The sequence below is a fragment of the Hippichthys cyanospilos genome, chromosome 3 (assembly GCF_059441005.1).
Source record: "Hippichthys cyanospilos isolate Australia breed blue-spotted pipefish chromosome 3, RoL_Hcya_1.0, whole genome shotgun sequence".
Lineage (NCBI taxonomy): Eukaryota > Metazoa > Chordata > Actinopteri > Syngnathiformes > Syngnathidae > Hippichthys > Hippichthys cyanospilos.
The window spans coordinates 16,892,506-16,904,869 of record NC_142371.1 but is presented as its reverse complement, the minus strand read 5'-3'; the positions used below and the strand labels follow the sequence as shown (position 1 = coordinate 16,904,869).

The 12,364-nt window shown below is 45.9% G+C and overlaps 1 long non-coding RNA gene across 1 annotated transcript; it reads right to left on the bottom strand.

Moving 5' to 3' along the window:
* Positions 1-2,828: 2,828 nt before the first annotated feature.
* Positions 2,829-9,758, bottom strand: LOC148425979 (uncharacterized). Its single transcript, XR_015865112.1, has 5 exons — positions 9,732-9,758; positions 9,462-9,649; positions 9,265-9,357; positions 9,057-9,138; positions 2,829-2,938 (listed from the first exon to the last, which is right to left on the bottom strand). It is a non-coding gene; the product is annotated as an uncharacterized LOC148425979 (long non-coding RNA).
* Between the last annotated feature and the right edge of the window lie 2,606 nt (positions 9,759-12,364).

Here is a 12,364-nt window from a genome sequence, read left to right as displayed (position 1 = left end):
GCCCCCTTTCTCTGTCTGCCTCCTGTTCCATCCTCCCACCTTTTTCCCTCATCATTTAATTATAGACGCTAATAGGTAGACCACTGCAAAAAAACTTTGGCGGCGTGACCATAATTGAGCAAAAAAAAAATATATATATACACGTGTATTAGAGCAGTAGCCCATTTAAGATTGATGCCGCAGCTGGCCAACATGAACCAAAATGCAATTTTCGCTAGCTCTGTCACCCATATTCATACTGCAAATGCTAAGGTAACCTTATCCAATCAAAGTAAGTTAAGTGCAGTGGTGTTTGTTCATTACATTCAATAAAAGCACTATAAAAAAAAAGTAATCATATGAAGGGATACAAAAACGGTGCCTTGACAATATTCAAAACCTTCAATGAATGGCAAGTTCAAAAAAAAAATTTCATATATAGGGCGCACCACATTATAAGCATAGAATAGAAGCTACATTATTGGCTGGACTTGTGTCATGTATCTAGAGTGAGTTGCGTTAAATCTACGCTAAAACTAATAGACAACCGCAAATGGTCCAATTCATTTGCTCTTAATTTGAAATAGACTTCAGTTTACCCTAACCCTACTCTGACTAATAGTAAAGCAAAGCCCGACTTCTTCTGCATCAGGTGGAAGTTTTAGCACTAGCACCAATGCTAACGCCACTACTATGACAACTACCAATAATATTAGCATCACATCGTAATGCAATCCCGACTTGACTTGGCAAGCGGCATCGGGTTGCGCTTTTAGCATTAGCATCTATGCTAACTACTAGCAATACTAATAGCACCATTATGGCAAATAATTACACATTCCCGACTTGTTTGAGTGTTTTTCGAGCTGCATCAGGTTGAAGTTTGTTGAGCGCGCTGTCAGCGGCTAATCCGGGAGCCCGCTGATGGGCGTGATGGCGCGGTCCTCCCCTCCCCTCGTCGCCTTCCTCCCGCATCCTCTACGACGTGAATGTGTCATGGAGGAGACATCAGGAGGCTGCCTGCCTGCCTGCCTGCCTGCCTGCTGATTTATTCATGATATGACTTTTAATATCATTTACTGGGACACGGAAGTCTGCATCTTAAATAGGCCTGCAGGCACCTTTGGGTAGCGGCGGCGGCGGCGGCGGGCCCAGCGCGCATCCATTTTCTACCACTGCGTTTGTGTGCGTGACATGCAGTAGTGAGTGTGTTGAATTTATGTCAAGTTTTGAGTTGCAAAATGGTGACTGATGCGCCACCTGTTGGACGCGGGGATTGAGTGATCGATGAGAGCTTCGATACCACTCCTTAGCGGGCCGATACCAGTGTGAGCGCGTCCTTCTTTAGTCTTGTCTGACGACCAAGATGACAACAAAGACATCGACGACGTCCGCGCCGAAGATGACGGCGACGATGACAAGCACGCACTGGTTAAAAATCCCAGATTTTTTTTTGTCTCGTGCAACAGTTGGAGTAAACTTCCGTCAAATCTGAGTTTGAGAAAGTATCCACCGGGAAACGTGTACTCTTCGCTTGTGTGTTGTTGGGAGGGCCAATGCATTGCTGCCTGCCTGCCCGCAGGTCCAACGAGCCCGCTAGTCAGCCATCAAACTTTCAGGCGGGCCTATCAATAATTGAGCAGGCCGCATTGTAAAAGTGTGGGAGGGGCCCACAAGCCAGTGAGCCATGTCAATTTTAAGCAAAAAATAAGGCCTTACCATACTGGTCATTTATAAACAAAAACATTCGCCTTTCTATACACGGTCATTTTCACGCAAATAGTTAAAGCCTTATTGTACATGGTCTTTATATGATTAAAAAAATGTATTGAGGAAAAGTAAAATGCCTTACTACACCGGGTTATTTTTAAGCAAAGAAAAAAGCCTTACTATACATGGTCAAGCTTACTATACATGGTGTTTTTAAGCCAAAAAAAAACTGTATATGGTCATTTTTAAGTCAAGAAATAGCCTTACAATACGTGGTCATTTTTAAGCAAAGTCATAATCCATACTATACATTGTCATTTTCAGACAAAACAAAGCCTTACTATTCGTGGTCTTTTTTTGCCCCCCAAAAAGCCTTACTATACATGTTCATTATTAACATTACATTATTACATTTGCCTTGCTATACATGGTCTATTTTGCTAAAAAAAAAAAAAAAAATCTTACTATACTTGGTCATTTTTAAGCAAAAAAAAAAAAGCCTTACTATACATGGTCATTTTTAAGCAAAAATTAAAAAAAAATATAAAGCCTTACTATACATGGTCCTTTTTAGGCAAAGAAAAGATTTACTAACCTCATTGGTGCTGCGGTAAAAATCCGTTCGCCCCCCCCCCCAAATAATGCTTTTAAAACAAAACAAAAACAGAAATGAGGGTCTTACACTATGGTTAGGGTTTGAAATTGGGTTTCATTTTCCAAATCAAGCATTTAAATTAGGGTTATAGTTTCAAAGCGAGAAGGTAATTCCGATTTGATTTCTAGAATTTGACCACTTTTATTTTGAAAATCGGATGCATCAACAAGAAATATGGTTTTTGCTTTAAAAATATGACTTTTTATCTGCAAAGAAATGGCTACCTTTTCATCTCCAGTACTGCCCATAACTGTAGAGAAAAAAAATAAATGTTGTATTCATACGGTTTTGATAATTGCATCCAGAGGTTAAGATGTCAGATGTTACGTTGTAAACAGCCACTTCAAGACATCGAGTGAGTGCAAATAAAAGGAATGAAAAAGAAAGGCAAAGTGTTTTTTTTTTTCTTTTATTATTTTGAAATGAGAGAGAGGCGAGCGGGGGCGCAGACTGCAGTCGGGGGTCAAAGGTGAAGCTGGATTGGCGGATTGGCGGCCGCTCCCGCCATCGCCGATATTTCCTTGCGTCTTTTTTGTCCGGCTCGCACGCTTTGCACGTGTCGTCTCTCCAAGCAAACCGGGAAGCGGGAATATTCTTTGGTTGGAGCAGGAAAATACAAGAAAAATATAAAATATTTGTGTTTGACTTGGAAGTATATCAAGAAAAATTGTGAGGAAAACCTGAAATAAAGTTATGGTGGTCAGTGAAAATCCACAAAAAAAGGAGACTTCATTTATTATTTATTTCTGTGTATTTATATTTGAAATATCTAGAAAAATAGTCATGTAAACGAGCAATCAAGTCATGAACGTAAGCAGAAAAAAAAGTTTGAATCTTGTTTTGCTTCCCTTTTTGAGCTTGTTGTGTCTCATGTGAAAAAAAGTAAATACGCGGAATCGATACGTCTCCGTGTCAACCTGCCTAATTAGGGTAAAACTGTAAAAGGACGCCAAGTAAAATGCGTTCCATGCCCTCATCGCCATCCACTTCCCAAACGCTAATACGACCTGGGAGCAAATTTGTTGCGCGCGAGGCCTGCTGGCCCGCCTCTAGCGTGCTAACAAATAGCTGCGGGCTCCCGCTCACGCAATCGCCTTGATAAAAGCCAAAGTTAAGCAGCTTTTGCCGTACAGCCTCAAGTCATCCGCTCATCCTCCTACAAGTAAGAGAAATAAACGGCCGACTAATTGCGCATTTAACTATTCCGTCTTTTCATGCGCTGTTCCGCCGAGCCGCCCTCGATGCATATACACACACACATATATATATATATATATATACACACACACACGCACACACACACACACACACACACACACACACACACACACGCACATATAAAGGTCGGCAATCGACAAAAGTGACGTAAGTCCATTCAGCGATGATCCGATCATAAGCCAGCAGAGGCGAATGGGCGGCGCCCGGATGGGAGATGAGTGCGCCGTCACGCCCGCTGTGGACACTGGTGAGTAGCGAGAAATTAATTAAGAGTGAAAGAGCAGCGGGAGGCGAGATGGAGGAGGAGGAGAAGGAAGGGGGGGGGGGGGGGGGGGGGGTTCTCCTGGAGGATCAAGACAATTATTGCTATTATCATTGTCTAATGTGTGTGTCTCTCGCTCTCTCTCGCTCTCTCCTCAATTGGCTCGGCCTTTGATTGTCGCCCCCTTCTGGCCCCTGCTTCGCCCCTCCCCCCCCAGAGCAAGGACGGGCTGCTTGCCGCCGCCGGCTGCAGAAGAGGCCCTAATGAGATGTCTATGGCCTGCGTCTAGACCGGACTGGGCTTCGCACACACACACGCACGCACACAATCTCTCACACACACGGCCAACAAGCACTAGTGCAGTGCACCAGGCAATGGTTCTTCTTGTGGATTGGAAATCTTTAACTCATTCAGTGCCAAACACATAATATATATATATATATATATATATATATATATATATATATATATATATATATATATATATATATATATATATATATATATATATATATATATATATATATATATATATATATATATATATATATGTGTGTGTGTGTGTGTGTGTGTGTGTGTGTGACTGTATACATTTGTATACAAGTAATCGTATACTGGCAGTTATTTGTTAGTACTCGCAGATAGCTTTCCCGGTACCGGTCGTGTTATGGGAATAACACTAGTTGTGAGACCGTGGTCACCGAATCGAAAAATCCCAGCCCCGCCCCTGCCCAAAAGTCAAATAAATAAATAAATAAATGAGTTGCCTTTGCCAGCGGAGAGGACTCAGCAGAGTCACCAAGGGGAGGGCCCCCCCCGGTGCAGGCCCCCACCGGGGGCCCGCCTAGCAGCAGGAAGTGACTGGCGGCCTTGGCTTTGACAAGGATGCTTGCATTTAGAGGGCATTGGCCTTCCCGCTTTTTTTTTTTTTTTTTTTTGGAGGGGACGAGTTCGACTAGGCAATCAGAGTGTAGGATGAGGGGTGCGTGCCAGGGCATCCATCACGGTGTCGCCAAGCCGACCCGGCGGCCCGCCCCGCAATCGCGCCGTTTGCAACACGCTGTCGACATATGCGCACAAACAAGAGTGCAAAAAAAAAAGCCCAAATCCATTGCCAAGCGCAGCTCCCATGCCTCGCAGACACGTTGGTCATGCCACACACACACACGCATACCCACACACGGGTTTTTCTCCTCCATAGTGGGGACATCCCATTGACATAAAGCATTTCCTAGCCTTAACTCCTCAAAAAAGATCTGAAATTATGGGGTGCATCAAAATGGTCCCCACAAAGAATCGGTAGCCACCATGTGGCAAAAACCAAAGACAAACACACAAGGTTTTTCAATCATAGCTGGGACATCCTCGTGACATCAAGCATTTCCTAGCCGCTGACCCTATACGTTTGAAAAAATAACTGATCTGATGGGATCAACCGCAACAGTCCCCACAAAGTGAGTAAAACCCAGAATGCAGTAACCACCATATATAGCAAAAACCACAGACACAAACACACACACACGCACAGGCTTTTATCTATTGTTGCAGGGACATCCGAGTGACGTAATGCTTTTGCTAGCCCGTTAGCCTAAAAAGGTGACCCCCCTAAAAAAGGTCTGTACTTAAGGGGTACACCTAAAAGGTCCCCACAAAGACAGAAAAAAAGCCACCGTGTAGCAAAAACCAAGGGCCATTACCTAGACCAGACTCTCAAAAAGTGGTCTGAACTCGTGGGGTCCACCATGCAAAACATCGCCACAAAGACGGTAAAATCCGGAATTTTGTTAGTGGGGAAAACTAATTAACACAAAGCACACAAACACGCAAGGTTTTTTTTTTCTATCCCAGTGGGGACACCTCAATGACATAATGCACTTCCGAGCCCCTGACCCTAATGGTAACCATCACATCAGATTCCCTAATCCTAAACTCAAACAAAATCCAATTCAAACGTGTATTCTAAATGCCAGTTTTGACCCTTGAAAAATGGGGTCCACTAAATGGCCTCCACAAGTGCAAGCGGTCACCATTAAGACAGTAAAACCTGGATTTCAGTCCCCACCATGCAGCCAAACCAAGGGCACACACATACACACGCTTGGTTCTTTAATGAACACGGCGTGTGTGTGTGTGTGTGGGGGGGGGGGGGGGGGGGGGGGGGGGGGGGGCTGAAAAGAGACAGCGAGCTCGTTAGCAGCCATGCTGAAAGTCTGCTCCAGTTACTCGCTCGACTGGGAGGCCCCGCCTGTTTTTTTCTTTCTTTTTTTTTTTGAAACGCGATTGGTTTGTGCGTCGTGCACCAATCACCTTTCGAGCCCGCCTCCCAGGTGACGCGCTCCCCAAAGGTCACACAAGGCGGGCCAAGCAAGGTGAGTCACCCTCAGCGCGTGTTGGAAAGCCAGCCAAGGTTATTATAGACAAACTCCATCTTAACGTTTGTAAAAGCGCCGATGCGTTTGGGATTCATTCTTTGTTTTTGGACGTACGCGGCCGTACAAGACCGAAATGAAAATATGTCGATTGAAATCATTCCAACTGTGGGCCGCAAAAGGATCAGGGTCTATTTTGACCCACCAAATTGCTTTGTACTATACAACAACACCAAATAATCGGCCATTTTGTACAAAATAACCTCTGAAATGGACTGGTTCTCGATTAAGTAAGCCAAACGTTGGGTCGAATTAGCCCAGCTATTGTGTCGCCCCTTTTTGACCCAAGATTGGCTTGTTTTTAATCCATTTTTAGAGGGCAGAATTTCACTTGATACACTCGAACAAACAGTTGGGTAAAAATGAATCCAACTGTGGCTCCAAAAAGCATCAACCCAAAACGTTGGGTCTATTTGACCCAACGTTTTGGATTGTTTTGGACAAGAAAACCTAAAAAACTGTCATTTTGTCAAAACATTTTCAAAAATGTCAGTTGGTTGACTCAAATTGACCCAGGTATTGGGTCAAACATTTGAATGACCCACAATTGGATTGTTTTTAAAACCTACTGTTTTTGGAGGATATGATTTGACTTGGTAAAATCAGTTAAAAATGAACTCATTTGGGCTGAAAAAAGGACCGGCCCAATCCTTGGGTTGATTTGGCCCAACTTCCTGGATCAGTTTGTACAAGACGACTGAAAAACTGGGGTATTTTTTCCAAGACTACTTGAAAAACAGCCTTGTTCTCTTTACAACAAGTCAGAAGATTGGCTCAAATTGACCCAGGTATTGATCAAACATTTGAATGACCCATGTTTTTAAAACCAACTGTTTTTAAAGGACAGGATTTGACTTGCTAAAACCAGTTGAGTCAAAAATGATCCAATTTGTGGCTGAAAAAAAAAACCCTCCAAATCCTTGGGTCGATTTGACCCAACTTCCTGGATTGGTTTGTACACGACAACCAAAAAAGTGGGTCATTTTGTACGAGAGACTTTCAGAAAAGGCCATAAAAAAATTCAGAAGGTTGGCTCAAAATGAACCAAATCTTGGGTCAAACCCTCAATTGGGTTATTTTTAAACCAAGGATCCATTTGTGGCTGAAAAAAGGACCAACCCAATATTGGGTTGATTTGACTCAACTTTCTGGATTGTATTGAACAAGACAACTGAAAAAGTGGGACATTTTTCCAAAAAAAAAAAAAAAAAAAAACTGACCCAGATATTGGGTGAGTCCTTTTTCGACCCAGAATTGGGTTCCCCCCCCCCCCCCCCCCCCCCCCAGCTCTTTTTAGAGTGTATGATCACAAAAGACACACTCTCTCCTGAAATGAATTTTGAGTAAAAGTGCGTTTTTCCAGGTCACTTCTTGAGGAAAAGTCTTTTACCTAAGTTCACCTTGCCGCCGTTGTGAGCGTGGGGGCGTCTGTTAATAACGGGAGGGAGGCGCTTTTGCGTTATTTATGCGTGGCTGCTCCAGCGTCCCGCGGGACCCGCCAAACAACTCTTATCCGCCGCCGCCATCGAAGGCTGACGCTCCAAAGCCGCCGCCGCCATCAGCCACAAACTCATTAATTACTCTTTAGTATCAAGCCGTAATTAGAGACACCAATCAGGATGAAGATGCACCCCGCTCCCAGTCCCCCATTAGCACTGTGCTATGGTGAGATGGGGGGGGCACGCAGGTCGGATGGGGGAGAACACAAGAGGGAGGAGATGTCGACAGCGGCGAGAAGCATTCATTTGACATTAATTGTGTCATCTTGTGCTTTATTGACCCCCCCCCTTCACCCCCCCCCCCCCACCCCCTCCCTTCCACCCACGCAAACACCTCTCATCCTTCCTGAGTGGATCAGGAGATGAGCAAAGATCTGATTAGAAGTGTCTTGTGTGTGTGTGTGTGTGTGTGTGGGGGGGGGGGGGGGGGGTGACGGGGGTGAAACAGGGACAACACGAGGAAGAGGTGAGAATCGTGGTCGCCACGGAAACGCGTTTATTGTCTTCAATCAGGACGTGGATGAGGAGGGACGCAATGTCGTCGGTGTAGTTTGCCGTTTTGATATATGAGTTTCACCACACTCTTAAATCAAAACAGGGGGTCCAAACCAGGATCTTTTTTCCTGGCCCATACTAATACGAGTACTCAACTCTTGATTAGTCACCGATGCTACTACTTGCCACCCCTAGAACCTTTGATGCACAAAATTTAGCGTTGGCCCTAAAATTTCATGAAATAAGTGTCAAAATTCATTTTATGAATCTAATTTCTACTTTGCGATCATGAAAGTGGTCAGAGGAAGCGGCCAATACTTGTATTGGCGGCCATCATGAGGACATAATCTTATCGGCCTGATACCAATACTAGCGGTGCTTGCTAAGCGGCTTTCCCCATTGAAATTCATGTTAAAGTTATTAATTTGCTGTCGCTACCTAATACAACATTATTTGTTTTGTTAAAGAGAGAAATTGACTGTAATATTTCATAAAACGAAACTATTCAAGGGGGCATTGCAATTGCACAATTTAAAAAAATAGATTAATTGGTTGAAACAATTGCATTATTGAAGGATCACGAATACTTTCACAATTTAACATCAAATAAAGCAAAATGAACACAAAAATTAAAAAAATAACCCAAATTATTTCATAGTTTAGCATTAGCTATTGTAGACCCTACTTTAGCCTAACAATTGAAAAAAAAATTCCTCTGGGATTGAAGGTCTGGATTCAAACAACGTAAAATTCCGTCTTTGGTAGTGAATGAGTTCATAGGTTGAGAGATTGTTGTATTGGAGGCGTACCTAATGAAGCGTCCAGCTTGCGACGGAGTTGTAAAGTTGCATCACGGACGAACGGATGAATCACGGCCGTTCCTCCGCGGAGCTTTAGAGTTAAGGGCAGCCGCCAAAACACACTCGTAAAGATGGTGGACATTGGCGCTCGTTCAGGAACGCGCGCGCGTGCGTGCGTGCGTGTGTGCGTCTGCGTGATTACGAATACTTTTCTTACCAAATATAGACGCTGCCGTCAGGCCGCCATCTGCAGCAGATTATTGGACTTGTGTGCGCTACCTGGCACCCATTCCGACTTCCAGTCCAAATGCTTGTCCACACACACACACACACACACACGTACACGTACACACATGCTTATAGGCTGGGTTCAGAATGGCACTCTATCCAAGAGATGAGAAGATCTTTCCTTACTTTAACAAGGATGGTCACCAGAGATTGACAGGGTTGTCAGAGGTCACGACGAGGTCACCGGAGGTCAGCACAAGGTTGCCAAAGGTCGCCGGTTGATCTTTCGTAAGGAAGTTCTCTCACCTTCAAGGAGTGTTCAAAATTCCCTTGCAACAAGAGCATAAGCTGACCTCCGGGGGCCTTGAAGAACGCTGGAAGAGATGGAAAGAGAGCAGAGGATTGTTGGATGGAAACCTGTGCAGTACAGTACTGGCTTTAAGGCCGGTGTCCTACTGTGGGGCCAAATCTGTCTCAGCAAAGATAGCGGCTCTTTTAAGCTCCTCCAGGGTTGGTTCAAGTTCGCCAGAGGTTGACACAAGGTTGCCAGAGGTCAGCACAAGGTTGCCAAAGATCGCCAGATGTTGCTCCTTCGCAAGGAAATTTTCAACACCTTCAAGGAGTGTTCAAACTTTCCTTGAAACGAGCCACATATGACGACCTCTAGCGACCCTGAACAAACTCGGAAGGTGATCACAATAGACCGGTGGATCGTCGGATGGAAACCAATCATGTACTGGCTTTAAAGCTGCGGGGCAAAAGATAGCAGCTCTTTTAACCTCCAAGGTTCATTCAAGGTCGCCAGAGGTCACTACAAGATCGGCACAGGTTGCTAGAGGTCACCAGAGCTCGTTTGTCACATTAAAGAACACTTTCAAGTAGGGTTCAAAATTTCTCTGGCGACCCCGAACAAACTCTGGAGATGAACAGAGAGCTAGCTTTAAAGCCAGTATCCTACTGAGGGGCAAACACTGGCCAGTATCCTGAAGAAAATGTCCCTTTTGACCACCTCCAGGGTTCGTTCAGGGAAGCCAGTCACTACAAGGTCACCAGAGGTCAGCAGATCTTGCTCACGTTGCAAGGACGGTTTGAACACACTCAAGGAGCGTTCAAAATTTCCTTGTGGCGAGAGGAACATTTGGTGACCTCTGGCAACCTTGTGGCGACCTTGAATGAACTCTGGAAGGGATCGAAAGAGAGCGGTGGATTCACGTATCGAAACCAGTGGTACGCCGGCTTTAAAGCCAGTAACCCACTGAGGGGCAAACACTGGTGAGTTTCCGCAAAGCTAGCGAATTTTGACCGCCTCCAGGGTTCGTTCAAGGTCACCAGAGGTCACAACAAGGTCACCAGACAATGCTCTTGTTGCAAGGAAATTAGAAACATGTTCAAAGACAGTGAAGGTGACAAGGGTAGCCAAGTCCTTTCAATAAAAGATTTACGAGAATGCGGAAGGTATAGAATTAAAATATACGAATACCTCAATTTTCATTTCGAGAGACATAAGTAGAGAGCTCATGACAGGGTTAGGGTTAGGGTTAGGGTTGTGCAGTATATCATTTTTTTCTGCAAGGTTTTGTGGCTCTGCTTTTTTATTTTTTCCCTGCGGGAGATAGAGAGTGTTAAAGTTTTTCCGACCGCTTGGTCCATAGGGTGAAAATTGCGTTCATATCGTCTGAAGCGATGAGAAGTCTTGTGTGGTTAGTGACGCACCCGGGGTGATTGACAGCTCTTTTAATACGTCGACTTGCGCGCCACAACAACTCTTGTTATTAATGTTTGCCCATACCGCCTTGTTTACGTTGACGGCAGGAAATTTAAGCCGCACGAGGTAACGCAAAGCCCCCTCCCAGGTCGACTTAATAACTTAAATGGCGAAAGTCGCGTCCTCCAGGACGAGCGCGACGCTGACGCCCCGCTAATTGTTTGGGCCTTTTGCGCGCGACTTTAAAGCCCCTCAAGGTTTTTGTGGCGACCCTTCTCGACCGTCTCAATGCTGCCTTGTCCTGTGCTGTTTTTCAGCTCAAAGGATGCAAAAAAAACTCCAAAGCTAACATAATCCAGTGTAAAAGCGCTATTGTTACGCCGGCATTTTTAAGCTCCAAAACCGATGAGACGTTCCACCGTTTTCATGGCTTGGCATATTTGCACTTGTGTGCTTGTATGAACTCTCCAAAAATGGCCGAAATATGAAAGGAAGGGATGCCTTGCGATCGTCACGGGTCTTCTGGGTCTGGTCACGTGATTTTCGGGATGCACATCCACCTCACGCGTCGAAGCTTCAAATCTCAGCTCAGAAGCGAATGTTTGTCTGCGTATGCCCACGGATCGGTCGCCGACCGATCCTGGGCGCACCCCAACCCTGGGCCAAAATCAGCCGCGACGGGCTCCGCTCCGTTCGTCGACTGCCGGCGGTAAAGAAGGTATCCGATCGAGTGAGAAGCGGAGAGACCTCAGAAGCTCCCTCGAGGACAAGTCGTCTCTTTCGGCAAGCGGCGACGGGCGGCGACGGGCGTCCCCAGCCGGCCTTTGCCTCGGAGGGCGGGCGGATGGCATGGGCCACGGAGGAGGAAGGACCTGCTCCCAGATGCTTGAGCGGATGAGTAATGACGCGCTAATGGCGCCTGGCGCTCTCTCTCTCTGCGATAATGAGCAACAGAAGAGCAGACCCTCCCCGAGGCGCAGCACCTGGACCGAGCGGGCCGGCTGGCTGTCTGCCGCGCGCCTCCCGGGAGAGCCGGGCCCCGGATCCACGCCAGACCCCAAAGTGGACGTCCTCCTGCCCGGTGGTGAAACCGTCTTGAGGAAGTTTCGGCTCATCGAAAAGATTGGCTTCCACCCCTCCCCCGGCGCCACAATTCTTTCCCCGCGGGAGGTCATTGCGGAGTGGGGTCACTAGCCTCTTTCGCGCTACCTCACGGGTAGTGGGCCTCCAGGGGGGTTTTACATTTCCAAGGACGTCCTCTTGTATACCTCTCCACGCCGTCCAGTATATCCTTGAGGACCCGACGATCACCCTGAAGGGTCGCTCGAAGCCTCGGAATGGCCGAACACTTTGCGATCACTTGTTAGACTAGCGCAACGATAAA